Raw genomic sequence first — 14,719 nt, forward strand, 5'->3', positions numbered from 1 at the left:
TCCAACAGTTTACATAATTGGTTTCACCGAGAAGTGTTTCTGTTGTTTTGCTGCAAAGATCAAAACTCTGCTGCAGATTTTAACTTCTGCTGACATTTGGAACCGAGCGGCGTCGGATCGAAATACAAAAAAAAAAACAGCAGATGTGCATAATGAGACAAATATCATGGTCGGCACTTTCCACGGATATTACTTAATATTATTTGTTTTTTAATATTCTGAAAAGATGGTTTACACCTAAATGCCCTGAACGTCTGCGGCTCCTGGTCCCCATCGTCATTAACCAGCGATAAAGACAAACAGTGTCACACAAGGTGAAGAAGATAAACTCGGTCTCCCTCTCTCCTCCTCTTCCTCCTCCTCCTCCTCCTCCTTCTCCTCGTCCTCTTCCTCGTCCTCTTCTCACCTGCTGCCATTACTGCCCATATCACTTCACACATCCTGTCGGTCTGGTGTAGTCCAGCCGCGCCTCAAATCCCTGAGTACCAGCTGCAGAGATAGGCCATCGTGTAATGGATTTACAAATAGGAAATGGACACGGACAAGATTTGTAGCAAGTGCTGATAAAGCTGCTTTTGTGAAAGAAACATACTGATGCAGCCGTTTCACTTGGTTTAAAGTAACACTCACAGATTTTTAATTATCGAGCTTTAGATTAATAGTGAGCCTGTGGACCTGGTGTTCTTCCTCTGCTGCTCGGCGGGAGCTTTTTGTTTATCGTCCAAGAAAGTAATCCAGACACGATCGGGCATTTTTTGCAGCAGAATGTCGAACCACTAACTGTGTGAGAGGTTTGAAACATGCAGGGATAGAAAACAATGAAACATTTGCCTCTGCTGCTGTTTGCAATTGTTCCACAACGATCACAACGTCACAAAAGTGCAATGCAACAAACTCTACTTGCTTACAGTTTTAAGGGAACATGACTTTTATACTGAGACCCAAACTGCATCGTGATATCAAGCTTTGTAATATTCCATCCAGGTTGTTTTTTTCTGGAATGTACTACAATGTAAGTACTTGTTAAATGCAAACATTTTGTATATTTGCACCTTTTACATTTATTTGTAATCTTACATTTTCAGTTTCCAAAAGCTCCAGTGACATTGAATAACCTCACTGTTTCTTTTGTAAATTGAAGAAAGTTAAGCGGAGCTTCATTCTCACGGTTGATGTATAAACTCTACACGGTTATACAGCATGACCTGAGGAAACAAATTGTCTCAGCTAAAGCTACAAATCAAATACGAACACATAGAGCACTCAACACGCGACACGTTTCTTATTAATGTTTCACAAACTCCACTTGAACTTGTAGAAACACAACATGCATCAACACAAGGCTGAATCCAGGTGCACGCACAGGAAACCTCGCTGCTCCACAAAGTGTTTCGTGACAAATTGTCAGACGCAGCTTGTGAATCACAAATTACCCCCCCGATCAGCGGGAAATTTTGGAATCGATGCAGTAATCTGAGTTTGCTCACGTCCCATCATGTCGGAGCGAGTGCCAGGTTCCGTGTTCCCCCACCTCGTGATACACGGGGTACAATGTGATTAGACGTGACCCTGAACACTGTGTAATGACATTAGTGGATGGCAGAGGATACAGCACAGGTGGGGTCGGATGATGGAAGGAGGGGGATGTGGTTTCTAGCTCATGACTGGATGCTGGAGGTCTAACAGGTGATTTGCTCCCATTTGTCATGTGGTACACCTTGAAAACTCTTTGGGGGGAAACCCGTTTTTGGCTTCCGGGAGTTTTCTACTCCTTGTATATGGGTTTTCAGACCAAACTATTGATTGGCTGAGTTTATATTTATTATGCAATTATTAAATTTGTATTCATTCTCTACATTTGTCTTCCATTTTCCAAAGAATCCACATCTCCATTCCGCTCTTAGTCTCATCAATGAAGCAGGATTTGAGTCAGGATTTATTATGTGTATGTATGTGTGTGTGTGTTTGTTTGTATGTGTGCGAGTGTGTTCTCGGCTCATTTACACACACCCACCCCCAGCACTTGACTCACACATGTAACCGTCAGATCAGCAAGTAAGCCTTCGCTAAGTCACCGTCCCTGAACACACACGTGGTATTAATATACATTAAGATTGGCCTGTGGGATCAGAGCATTACCACCCCCCCCCCCCCCCCCCGACCCGGTGGCGGTGGCACGAGCACGGCTGGGGGGGTTCCACGGCGCAGACCCTGCACCGAGCTGATAAGGGAGGTCTACCCCTTCCACACATGCTAATATTTACACCTCCTCACATCTCGCTGCCCCTGGAACACCCAGCCGGCCCGAGGAGAGCGCTATTAAAGATATCTCTGCAGTTACAAGCAGTATACAAACATTTTTCAGAAATGTGTGTCTGTGCACGCACACAGACAGACTCCCCCGAACACCATCACTCTGCATAATGACCGTGAATCGATCGGAGGCTGCAGGAATGTGTCTTAATAGGGATTATTATTATGCTTTATAGTCTATGAGGGGCACATGCTTGTATAGTTGTGGCATAATAGCTTGGTTATCTGCGGTGGCTAGCAAAGAGCCAGGGTCATTTGCTAATTCTTTGGCTAATCACCAGTCAGTTTTCTGTTGTTGCCTCGTGCACAGGCACTCAGTGAAAACCTCTTTCTGCACGAAGTTGTTGAATGAAACAAAAATCCATTCTCTGAGGAACATCTTTGCAGAAACAGGTGGATGCATTTTTGCCGTCACATAGAAACTAGAGTGTTTTATAGATGATTCTGTCTCATCAGCACCTCCGTAAAGAACCATTAGCAATAGATGTCTTTCCCCCAACATGCATTACCTGCAGGCACTTTACACAGGAAGTCAGGGTCTTACAGCATTAAAGAGAGAAACACGACAGTTTCCATTCATCAAGGCAGGAGGAGAAAGGCATCCATTAAGAGTGCAACCTTGAGATTTCTACATTCACTTAAAACATCTAAATCCTTCCTTTCAGCCGCCTGACACCCGAGATCAGGTTGTGTCAGACGATACCTGAATGGAAGATGTTTTTTAAACATGCCCGGCCCTGCTTTACATGCAGGTCTGACTCAGAGAGCGCCACCGTCTCTCTCGTGCCTCTGAGGGAAGACACTGCAGGTTATCTCCTACCTGCAACTTCTTCAGAGCCGGAACGTGACGACAGGACTGTGAGTTAAATGCTAATTTGAATCTGCACCAGCACAGGTGGCATCATGAGCTGCTTCGTCTTTAAAAATCCACACTTTTTGTTGATTACAGATTTAAAAGGAGCATCAATTGTTTTGGAATTGGTGCTGTTGTTTGCTTCACACACAGCCTGAGAGTTTCCAGCAGCGGTTGTACCTTGAGTTAATCTGTGGAGATAACTGCTTCATTTGAAACCTGGAGATTCAGATTCAGGCTCCGTCAGGTATTATTTAAAACTCGTATTAGACAGCGGCAGAGGGAGAGACAGTTAAATGAGCTCATTAAAATCTGCAAATGCAGAGCTCCGGGTTTTTTTCTCGTGAGTTTGAAACATCTGCAGTAAAAGTGAAATTAATATTCAAAATGAGAAGAGTGTTTTTTTTGTTATCTCACTCGTCCAAGTTTATGTAAAGTACCTGGAGTTATCTCTCAGGGAATAAGCTTGTTTCCCACCTGGACTGATCACACAACCATGTCTCTTTGTTTGGAAGTTATTTATTGAAGTTGTGTTATTATTGTTAAGTTATATTAATAACCCCTCCCTCCGTGTGGAGGGTCAATGAACAAAAACACAAGTCAGCACTTTGATTTGGTTCAACATAATTTTTCCATTTTAAATAAACTGTACAATAATGACACACAAGCCTGGGGATCTATGTTGTTACTCAGTTTTGCATTCTTCTGCTTGCATGTTACATGTTTCCAAATAACCACCTTAAGCCAAAGCCCTCGCCAGACCTGAGACCAGGCGTTAACCTGCCACAGAGAATCTGTGCATGCTGCAGAGAACAGGAGGAGTGGAGGGTTAACAGGGAATCAGCAGCCCCCCCCCCCGGGGAGTCTAATCCGGCCATGGCTTAAATCATAAGCATAATTGACTCATAGCATGTGTCAACCCCTGGAGGTGTTACCCCCCCTTCCATGATGCTTCCATCCTAGTTGGTGGTCATCCATGTGAAATGGCAAATGGCGTCTGTCCTGGTGAGATGGGGAGAGTCCAAAGCGTCTCTGTGGAGAATGAAAGAATTCAGCTGCCAGCGAGAACAGGAGGCTCCGCTCTGCCAGTTGCTGGTGAACTCTGCCCAGTGGGTTAATGGGAAGTGTGGAGCACAGCTCAGGCTTTGGACTGGGAACTCTTTGTTCATCTGAGAAGTTTCCCATGACATCCTGTCACTCCTGGCCCTGGAGGACAGGGAGCTTCTAATGGCAGAATTCTCCCTGTAAAACCAAATGCAGGATTTGTATTGCACCTGAGAACCAGACTCAACTGTATGTGCACGATGTCAATGTGAAGATACTCGATATTTAATATGTTAAATGTCACAATATGTATTTATAGTGCAAACAGATGCTTCTAAAGTGATCAACAACCTGAATATGAGCAGAATATTTACTTTTTAAATGTCCACAAATTGCAAGATAGCAAGAAGGCTCAAGGTTAGAATCACCGCAGCCACATTTCAGAAGCATGTGAATATGAAATACATGCTAATGTTCATGTTTAATGGATGTCTGACATCACATTAATCCTATATCTTCCTGCTAAATTGATTTACAGGCTACTTGCATGTTTCACAATTACATATTCATGAGCCCTGGTAAAGTCGACATGTGGTTTTGTAGTCAACCTCCTTCCTCCCTGCAGAATGAACCGGGGGCTTAAATTAGATCAAACCTCCGCAGCGTGCCCCACATGCGCTCCCACACACGTGCACCGTGACACGCACAGGAAGCCATGCACCTGTAACACCTGCTAGCTTCAAAAGAGAGTCAGGGTGAGTGATTGCTCTTACAGAACGCAGGGTGGGGGGTGCAGTTAAAAGACTTTCTGATGGCAACTGAATGAAATACTTCCTGCAGCAGATTTTCCCAAACGGGGTAGAAAACTGATTTTTCCTGCTCGGTACACGTGACCCAGTTTTTTGGGATGTTCGGAGCAGATGAGATGTTTTTATTTGTATTCTTGACACAGGACATATACACAACACACACCTCTTTTTGAATTTCCTATATCGTATGAAATTTGTCACATTTAACCTGAGGAAAACAGGAGGGCACTTTTTAGGATTCATATTTTGGTGTAATTTTTTACGACTTAAAAGTAGAGTCACATCTACAGAGAACTTGAAATATTCCCCACAATCCCCTCTTCCTTGTTTACCGCAGCATATATTTCATATTGAAGCAGACGTGTCACAAGGGAAATACAATGTTCAGCCTGAAAAACAACCTGGTGTTAAAAATGCAGGGAGCTGTGTCAGTGTGAGCATTTTGCTTCAGGTGAGGAGCTGGTGTCAGGATGTCCGAGTATTATTCCCCCTCCGTGTATATATATATATAAAAATACTTTGCACCTTCTGTGTAGAGAATACTAACATGATATTCTTTCTAAAACAAAACAGATTATCAAACAGTATATGCTACATAAAGATGAAACCTCTACGTACATGTTTGTTGTACAATCAGGGAATCCCTAATGTAATACGTGCTAAGAGCAGAAAACACATATTCAGTCATGTTGCATTAGTTGCATTATGACACGTTTGAAAGGATTCACAAGTTATCAGATCTAGAACACTGCACAGTGGTTTCTGATGTGCTGATCTGGAAAGTTATTACATCTATCCATCCGGTCATTTTCTTCCACTAACCCAAGATGTTTCACCAGGTCAAACAGGATGTATAATCCCTCCATCAAACTCTGCTCCACCCTGGAGTCTCCTCCTGAAGGCTCCGTCCCAGGAGGCCTCTCCATCAGATGCCTGAACCATCACCTCATCCGGCTCTTTTCCTTGTGAAGGAGCAGCGACTCTACTCTCAGGCCGGCAGACGCCCGGTGGCGGAAACTCATTTCAGCAATCCTGTTCTCCTGGTCACTAACCAGAGCCCACGACCCTGTAGGTGAAGGTCGGGGCGCAGATTCAACTGGCAAATTGAAAGCTCAGCTCCAGCTTCACCTTAAAAAGTCTTGGACGGCAGCTTAACTGCATCCGCCCCTCACTCATGAACAAGATTCTTATCATGTGTGTATCATCTTAGTCCTGTAACACAATAAAGACTTATAGGACATCTTTATTTAGGGTATGAAAAAGTACAAAATAAAGACAGTAAGCCCACGTGTGCTTAATTATAAAATGTATGTTTGTAGTTTTGTTTTTTTAAATGGTATATTTCAACCATTTTTCATCTAATAGTTTTCAAGCTACATATTCAATTAAGTAAACACATTTTATTATAATGCAGCTCGATCAAAAACAGCTTGAAGCTCTGAAGCCCGTTGAGAATTGTGCGATTTACTCCAAAGACCAAACGTATTGATCCTGTTTGTCGACATATGAAGCAAAAGATTTCACAGTCCAATCATCTGAAAACTGCCAATAAGAGATGCACAACCTGATCAGATGTTGTGCAATGTTTCCCATGTACACACACACAGACACACACCATCAGCAGATTGTCCTACATCTGATGTAAAGCAGCGGCGTCTTGTTGTCAATGCGTCCCAGCAGGGTCTCTTGATGAAAAGCAAAAAGCTGTCTGAGGCTCATGAGCAAAAGAAGAGTGCATCCCAGGTGAGTGTTTGAACTTTAAACAGAGGCGCCGCGACGAGCCGGGCGGCCGCAGGAGGACAACACTGGATCACCGGGAAACATCAAAGCTGTAACCATCTCCCTGTGTATGTGCCAGCTCCATGTGTGGGCGTGTGTGGCCTGAAGAGCGTGGGCGCCGGCTTGTTTGAATGAGTGCTGTTAATTAGCTGAACGTGCACAAACCTCGTATTAATCCCACCTGCCTGTCGCAATAAACATCCTTTCACGTGCACGTGAAGAGACAGATACACGTGCATGTTCTCACAAACCCTGTGGTTGGATTTGTGTTGAAGTGAATCAGCCTTCGTGGATCTGAGTCGGTTTTAAAGGGAGGGAGAGTTTGGAGTGGTTCCTGTCCTCAGAGCAGTTCATGTCCATATCAATGTGTTTACCTGATGTTAATACAAAGCTGTATTTATGTAAATAGGCCATTAAATATAAAGCATTGTAACATCCTGCCATTCAGAAGATTTGACCACTGTGAGTTTATTTGTTCTGTATTTATGTATAAATGTATATTTAATTTTTCCCTCCTCCTTCTCCCAGCACATCTGACGGAGGCTTTTTAATCCCCTCAGTAAGTTTCCTTTTATGTTTGTTTGTTCTTTTCTTAATGTCTGTTTTAAGGACCTTACGTGGAATTGCATTAACTCAAGTCTTCCTGTAAACTTCCTGCACTGCTTCTGAAACTCACCACACATTTAGTTTGGTCACAGAATAAAAAGTTCTGTGTTTGGAGTTGAAGCTGCAGCCAAGAAGCTGATCTTCTTCTTATAGAGATAAAAAAGTTGTTTCTATCATGTTTATCTACTGTTTGTGTTTAAATACAATTTTTGTGAAAGAGAATAATAATTAAAGGAGCTTTTCGCTCGTTGAATGAGTGAAATAACACAAATAGTGAATAAATACAATGGAAACTTAACAGAAAACACTAGAAATGTTTAATATTCAATGTACAATACACCAACTTATAGGTGTCAACTTGCAAAGAGAGTGAGATTCAAAGCTTTTGGTGATAAGGCCCAGTATGTGCTGTAAATAGGAAAGTGTGGACTCCAGTGTGCCCAGATTCTTCATGTGTGAAACAGATTCACACACTTGGAAGTGCACATGAGATTAGTTAAATTAGACTGAACTGAATCCTTCACAATGGTCCTTTGACGTGTGGGAAACAAAGTGCTGAGCTGAGCGACTGGTTTTAGCTGCAGCAGTGAGATGCTACAGGGATTTTATCGGAGCTGCTAACAAAGGAGAACATTGATATTCAAAAGCATAATACAGGTGACCTATGCAGTCCACAAAAGGAGCCGTGTACTTGAGGCAGTGAAGACAGGAAAACCTTTTCAAACTGCTGTAACTGCAGCATCGTTGAACGGCCATTCTTCATACTCTGCAGGCTTTACGTTGACCGGACATTTATCACCGCGGACAGTGTGTAACTGTTCTGATGGGATAATAATAGGAGCCCACGTAGGTCCATGGACTGGAGAGGAAAGGGCCCATTCACATGTAGAACAGCATTAGGCAACAGGAAATTACTATGGTGCATTGTTGCTCTCACATAATAGCGTCTGCTCTGAGTAGCTCAGCTCTGACGCACTTTAACTCACTAACTTCACTGTGATGGTCCGAGTCGTGCTCGTTCAGTCAGTGTTCATTCAGGCCTACTTCCTTTTTCATTCATTGGCATCACGATCAAAAACTATTCTCATCCCCTGCAACTTTGTCCAGTTTGCTTTGGCTGAAGATTTCAAAGTGTCAAACGAAAATGTTTCAAAACTTAAATATTTAGGACAAACTTATTTCGCTGTTATTTTCCAGTCAAGACTTTTTTAAATCCAACCTTTCCCCAGATTATTGTATTTTTGTGTTGTACCTGCCTCTCCAGCTCCTTTCCTTTATTCCTACCTGACAATCGGCCTGTTTCTGATTCAGATCACAACATGAATCTGTCCCTGATTTCGATCCTGCAAACTTAAAGTAAAGAACTAAATTTGAGTCGTACATTTATCACAAGCTGTGATAATGTTTGAGATTATGCTGCCTTTTAGAAGTAAACGTCAGTCATGTGGCTTGCTTCATGGAAACACAGCTCATGTAATGATATCTTTAAATGGCAGAGAGACTAAATCCTTTAAAACTGAAGATGCGAGGACGGAAGTTAGCATCAAACATCAGTAGAGCTAACAGCACGTTCACAGTTCCTCCACATGGAACAGAGCGACCTCATCATCACCAGATCTCTGAGGAACTGGAAGAGATTGCATGGGCCACGATCCCTGAGAGAGCAGAGTCAGCTTGTTTATCCCTTTCCAGGAGGAAACCAGGGAGATTCAGATGCAGGAAGAGTTTTTCTTATTTCAGATCTGATATGGCTTAATGAATAATAATAAATAATAAAGATACAGACATATTGTGTTATTGCAAGACTGTGCTACAAGAAGCTGTGTGCAAAAAAGCAGAGATCAGCTTTTGTAGTTGATGTGGCTGCACAAGGTTGATCTGACAGAATGAGACACAGTTTTCCTGTCATGGTAAAGTAATAATATATAATAATATATATAAGAGCTCTCAGCGTCACTGTGCTGCAGCAGGCAGCCTCCTGGGTGGTGAACCCGGTTCTTTCATTGCTCATCAACATGATGCATAGCGGAGGAAGCTGTACTGGCGTCCTCTTCCACACCTGTGAGGCTGGAGCTGCTCATCATCGTGACAACCCTCCCTCTGATTCACCTCCCGGCTCTTCCCTGCTCTGCTTCCCTCTGCATCGGTGTCGCTCACCCCCCCCCACCCCCCCCCTCCCCCACCCCCTCGGCAGCCCGCCTTGGTGAAGAGCTGCATTGGCTGCTGAGTGAAATGATAATGAAGACGGGGCTAAGAGTCGCCTCTTTCTTTCTTTCTCTCTCTCTCTCTCTCTCTTCGGCCTATATACGCTATGCGACCCCCCACCCCCCCACCCCCAGGACACGCACATACATTTGCTCAGTAAATCCGTCCATCCACTCCAGCTGTAACCTTCGGATGCTCAAGAGCACTGACTCCATCTGTATACATGAATCCCTTATTGTCACCAAGAAATCAAATCATTCTGCCGGCTGCTGACAGGAGAATTACCATCTTGAATGCCCCCCACCCCCCCACCCCCCACCCCCACACACACACATATAAATGCACTGTGCATTTTCATCTGCGCCAGCCTCCTCCACACTCCTTTCACTCCCTGGATTCTCTCGCCAGCTATTCAGGTAATAATTTGTAATAAAAACTTATCAAGGGACAGACAGCAGCCACTGTGATGTAGCCCACTCACCTGCTTGTGTCTCACATTAAACTGTTTGAATTTGCCAAGGGTAAATGACTGAGCCGGCCGACAAGTGACACCAACACACACCGCCGCGCTGAAAGGCAACCATGACAACCAACCACCCATCATTATGCCTCATAATCTCTAAATAGATTCAGATTGATTTTTTTTCCGATGAAAACTCTTTCAATGCGGCAAAATCGCATCTTGAGTGCCGTGCTGTTCCAAAGGGCGTCCACCTGTTTGCATTCAGAAGAGAGTCACGAGTCTTCAGAGCGGATTCCCAGGATTTCAAAAGAGAAATCAGAAGCCAAACAAACACAATCTTCTCTCAGCTCCAGAATGCAAGGATGCATATTGGGATATTAACAACACCAGTAACTGGGCTGGGCGACCAGTAGAGGAAGAGCAGAGGATGGAAACAATGGAATCCAGAGCGTCTGCAGCCAGAGCATCAGTTTGACACAAGGGGAAGCAATTTAAAGAAAGTGATACACAAATTAATAAGTGCAACAATTGACTATCAATAGGTTTCTGAACCAAACCCGAGCCGTGGAGTAAACTTAGTATCTGAATTGAAACTCTATGGTTCATGATACGTAGGAGGATTATAACCTTATTCAGATTTTCTTTACTTCTAATCCCACAGGAGAGTACTTGCTAATTCAAAGGAAGCTGATGGGAGATCAGAAAGTAAACTACCTGTTTGTCAAAGTAATCTATCTGATGTTCTTTACCATTTATTGGTGTCATGGTGCAGCATCGATGAGATGGAGAGAATATGGAAGGAACGTATTGATGAAGACAAATTGAAGATCACTCCTGTGTTAGAGCGTCTTTCAGTGGAGTCTAGTGTCTTTCAGTAAACTTAGGGCAGATCCAACATTAACAGCAGCCAAACATTGACAGTTGTGACTAGTAGTGAGAATCCTTGTTGTCTAGAGCTTTCAGTTAAGGGTTGGAAAAGCTGGCAAGAGCAGGCTACAGTTTGAAAACATGCAACTTGAACATGTTGGTTTTATCTGGAGTTCAGTGAAGCTCTGAAAGCAGAAAATCAGCTTGTGGTGATATCTTTGTCTATGTCCTCAAGTTTGACTTATTTGATATCTTCTGCAAATCCTCACGGGAGTTCTATGGATTATCATCTTTTAAATACCAATTAAAAGAAGAGAAGAAAATAAAGTAGTACATTAACAGTGGAAAATGCATTTGGGAGCTACATTTACCAACTGAACACCTCAGTGAGCAGGAGGATGTTTCCTAATGAGCTTTACAGACAGTCACACCAGGAGTTTATAGATTTCTAAAAACAGCATCTGACTGAAAACGCTATAAATGGAAGAAAAAGAGAAAATGTAAATGTGAGGACGTTGGGCAGCAGAAATCTAAAGTTAGACTGGTTATAAATGAAAGAAGAGCGACAGTTATGAGGGGGACCTGGTGAGAGAGGAGCTGTGGTGGACGGCCAGGACAGTGGTGAAGAGACTTGCAGTGCAGAGGCTGCGCATCCGGCTGGAACTGTGACTGTGTGTAAACGGCTGCTGGTGTCTGACAGCTGATTTAGAGGCCGGGCTGAAGTAAATGAAGCGTAGCACTAATGGTCCTTCCTGCCACAGCTTTAATGGACACACCCGCAGAGCACCGTGCTCGGAGCGTGGGCCGGGCCGGCACGCTGCGAGGAAGAGGAGGGGTGGGGGGGGGGGGGGGGGTATGTGCTGCAGAGGAAGGGGGGAATACCGGAGGAAAAGGTGAGTGAGAGGAGGTGAACTGGTGATCGGAAAAGTGCGGCGGCGACTTGTTTGGCCACAACCGCAGCCGATGCCAACACGCGGGTGGATTTCCATTTCCTCTGACAAACAGGAGAATAATGGGTGAGATAAGTTTTACCCGACTCAGCACTCATCTAGTTATCTCTCTCTCATTGGCTCTCCCTTCATTCCTCCTCTTCCTCCTCCTCCTCCGCCTGCCTTCCTCCTTCTCCCTGATCACCGGTGACCTCCAGGAAAAACATTTTCAGCACCCAGGAGGATTTTCCCCGGACAGAAGCCATTAATCCTCACTCAGAGTTTAATTCCAGCCGCCTCTTTGAGTCTTTCCTTCGAGCGGTCGCTGGCTTTTCCAAAATGCATTTAATTAACGATGACTAATTCAGGTTTGATTAGTCCTGATTGCATGAGGTGTTTTCTCTCGAGGAGTGAGAGCTTCTCTTTGAGCCGGAATCATCTACCTGAAATGTTGCACATGGTGAAAAAGAGAAAGAGATCTTCTTGTTGAGCCAAATTATTATATCCAGGGTCTTAATTGTATTTGCTAACAAACAACTAATGGTCATTATTGATCCTTGAAATAATGGGTTTGAATAAATACTCTAATAAGAGATTTTATTCCACAAATTATACGTCAAACTTTGTATCTACCATGAATGTCTGTTTGTCTGTTGAGCACACATCACATCAACAGTCTACTTTAAGGCTTCACACTTGAGTGTATTTAATGTGTATGTAATGTGTATTTTGTTTGTCCAGTGAAGTTTCGGTGGCTTGTGTCCATCATTGCAGCAAAATCCATAGAATAACTTCTATGTTTGGCAATTTGTCTCCAAAGTAAAAGTGCATTGTTTGTAACTTAGCTTGATATAAGGCATTGCAGCAACAAGAGAAGATCATTTATTTTGAAAAGTTGTGTAAAAGGTCTGGAGATTGTATCGGTTCTTCACAGATTTCTGAAGTAAATCATGAACGTATATATAAACTGCACAAGTGAACAGAAGTACATCAAACTCAGTCTCATGAATACAAACATCTTCACTGCAGGTAAAGCAGGAAGGATGAACGCAAAGTTTTCACTCTGCACACACACAGTAAAGAGCATCAGTTGATTGTAGAAGAGTTTGAGCACCACTAACTAATTTTAAGGAATAATTCTGAAGTATCAACAAAGGACAAGAGAACACATTATTGCAAACACATGTGATTACATCTGGTTTTCTACAATATTTAGTGGCGTTCTGTGATCTTCATTTCCAACGTGTTATGAAGCTTAGTGTTTACAGTTTATTCTTTAATTTCAAAAATCCAGTTAGACTGAGAGAAAAAGGCGTCACCTGCAGTCTGAGGAGGACAGCACAGACATGTTTATCTGTTGTCTCCACATGAAACTTGGATAAGCTGCAGGCTAACGGGCTTCAGCTCTGTTTCCCTCCTTGTTAACACGTGTCGAGAAGTTGCTAATGATGCCCAGTTGTTTGTTTGTGTGTCGCTTTTGTTTTGTAGCCCCAAACATTCAAAGGATTCAGTGACATCCCACTTCCACTTTAATCCCCTGAGGCCTGTCAGGCTGGGTGGCATGTGCTAATTTCAATTCTACAGCAAATGCTTGTGTGTGTGTGTGTGTGTGTGTTTACAAGTTGTTTGTGCACGTTTGTGCGTGCGAGCCGCTGTGTCCTCGCAGGACCCTGACCCACCTCCATCATTCATGTTCATTTTGCAGGCAGCAGCCAGTGACTTCCTCTGATAGGACTTTGTAAATTTATTAGACATGTGACATCACCGCGCTCTTCCTGCAATGAAATAACTCTCAATGAATCCCCCCCCGCCCCCCCCCCCCCCCCCCCAATGCAATTTATTCCAACAATGCCAATTCCAAAGTTATTAAAATTAACATGAAAGGGTAACAGAAACTCAATATTCAATCCCTCTGTGCTTCTCCTCTCACTGGGAAAGTACAGCAGGCGGAAGATGACAGGGATTACTGTCACAGTAATTCTATTATACTGAGACTGACGACTCAAGTTAGAGGCAGCAGAGATACTTTTGTTCGACTCTCACACTCGACAACTCAACAACTCGACAACTCAACAACCACCGGGTGAGTTGCAGCACAAATTTGGAACCGACACCAACCAGAGTCTGCACCAAGAATCCAAATGACTTTGCAGGAAATAAAATCATCAATCATGAATATCGCTGCACAGTTTCATCAAATACTAATAATATTGAAGGTATCAAGTGTCCAAATGTCACCAAATGTTTATTAAGTAGTCATATATATGTAATATCTCAGGATCTGTTGGATAGATCAGCACAATGAGTTTGAAATTTGCAGTTTCCATGTGAATGATTATATTATATTGGATGGATCAGCATCAAATTTGGTAACTTTCATTATTGGTCCGCTCCAGATGAATTTAGTTTTTTCATTAGGTCATAAGTGAAAACTATCAAATTGGCACCAGCACAAGTTCTAATTCAGATTTTCACCATTTAGGAACAAGAGTAAGGACATCGTATATATTTGAGTCAGGATTTCATATTTTTCATAAAGCTTGGTAAGAAAAAAATGGTAGATCAATGAGGAGCAATGAAAAACATCGAAATTTAGTATAATTTAAAAATCCATTTAGCCCTACTGGGACTTTAAAAGCTGTTGGAAATGTTTGCTACCGCTTTTATTTCCCTCGCGCAGTCGAGGCGTTTGCTCATGTGTGAACACGCGGATGTGAGCGTGTGTGTATTTGTGTGCTGACTTTGTCTGTGTCGCTGCGGTCGTGGTGTTCTGACAACTTTAGCAATCATACATTATGAATTCATCCAGCCTGACTAATTAATGTTCTGCAACATGCTCTTCTCCTCGCCT

Source organism: Platichthys flesus, chromosome 12 (assembly GCF_949316205.1).
Source record: "Platichthys flesus chromosome 12, fPlaFle2.1, whole genome shotgun sequence".
Classification (NCBI taxonomy): domain Eukaryota; kingdom Metazoa; phylum Chordata; class Actinopteri; order Pleuronectiformes; family Pleuronectidae; genus Platichthys; species Platichthys flesus.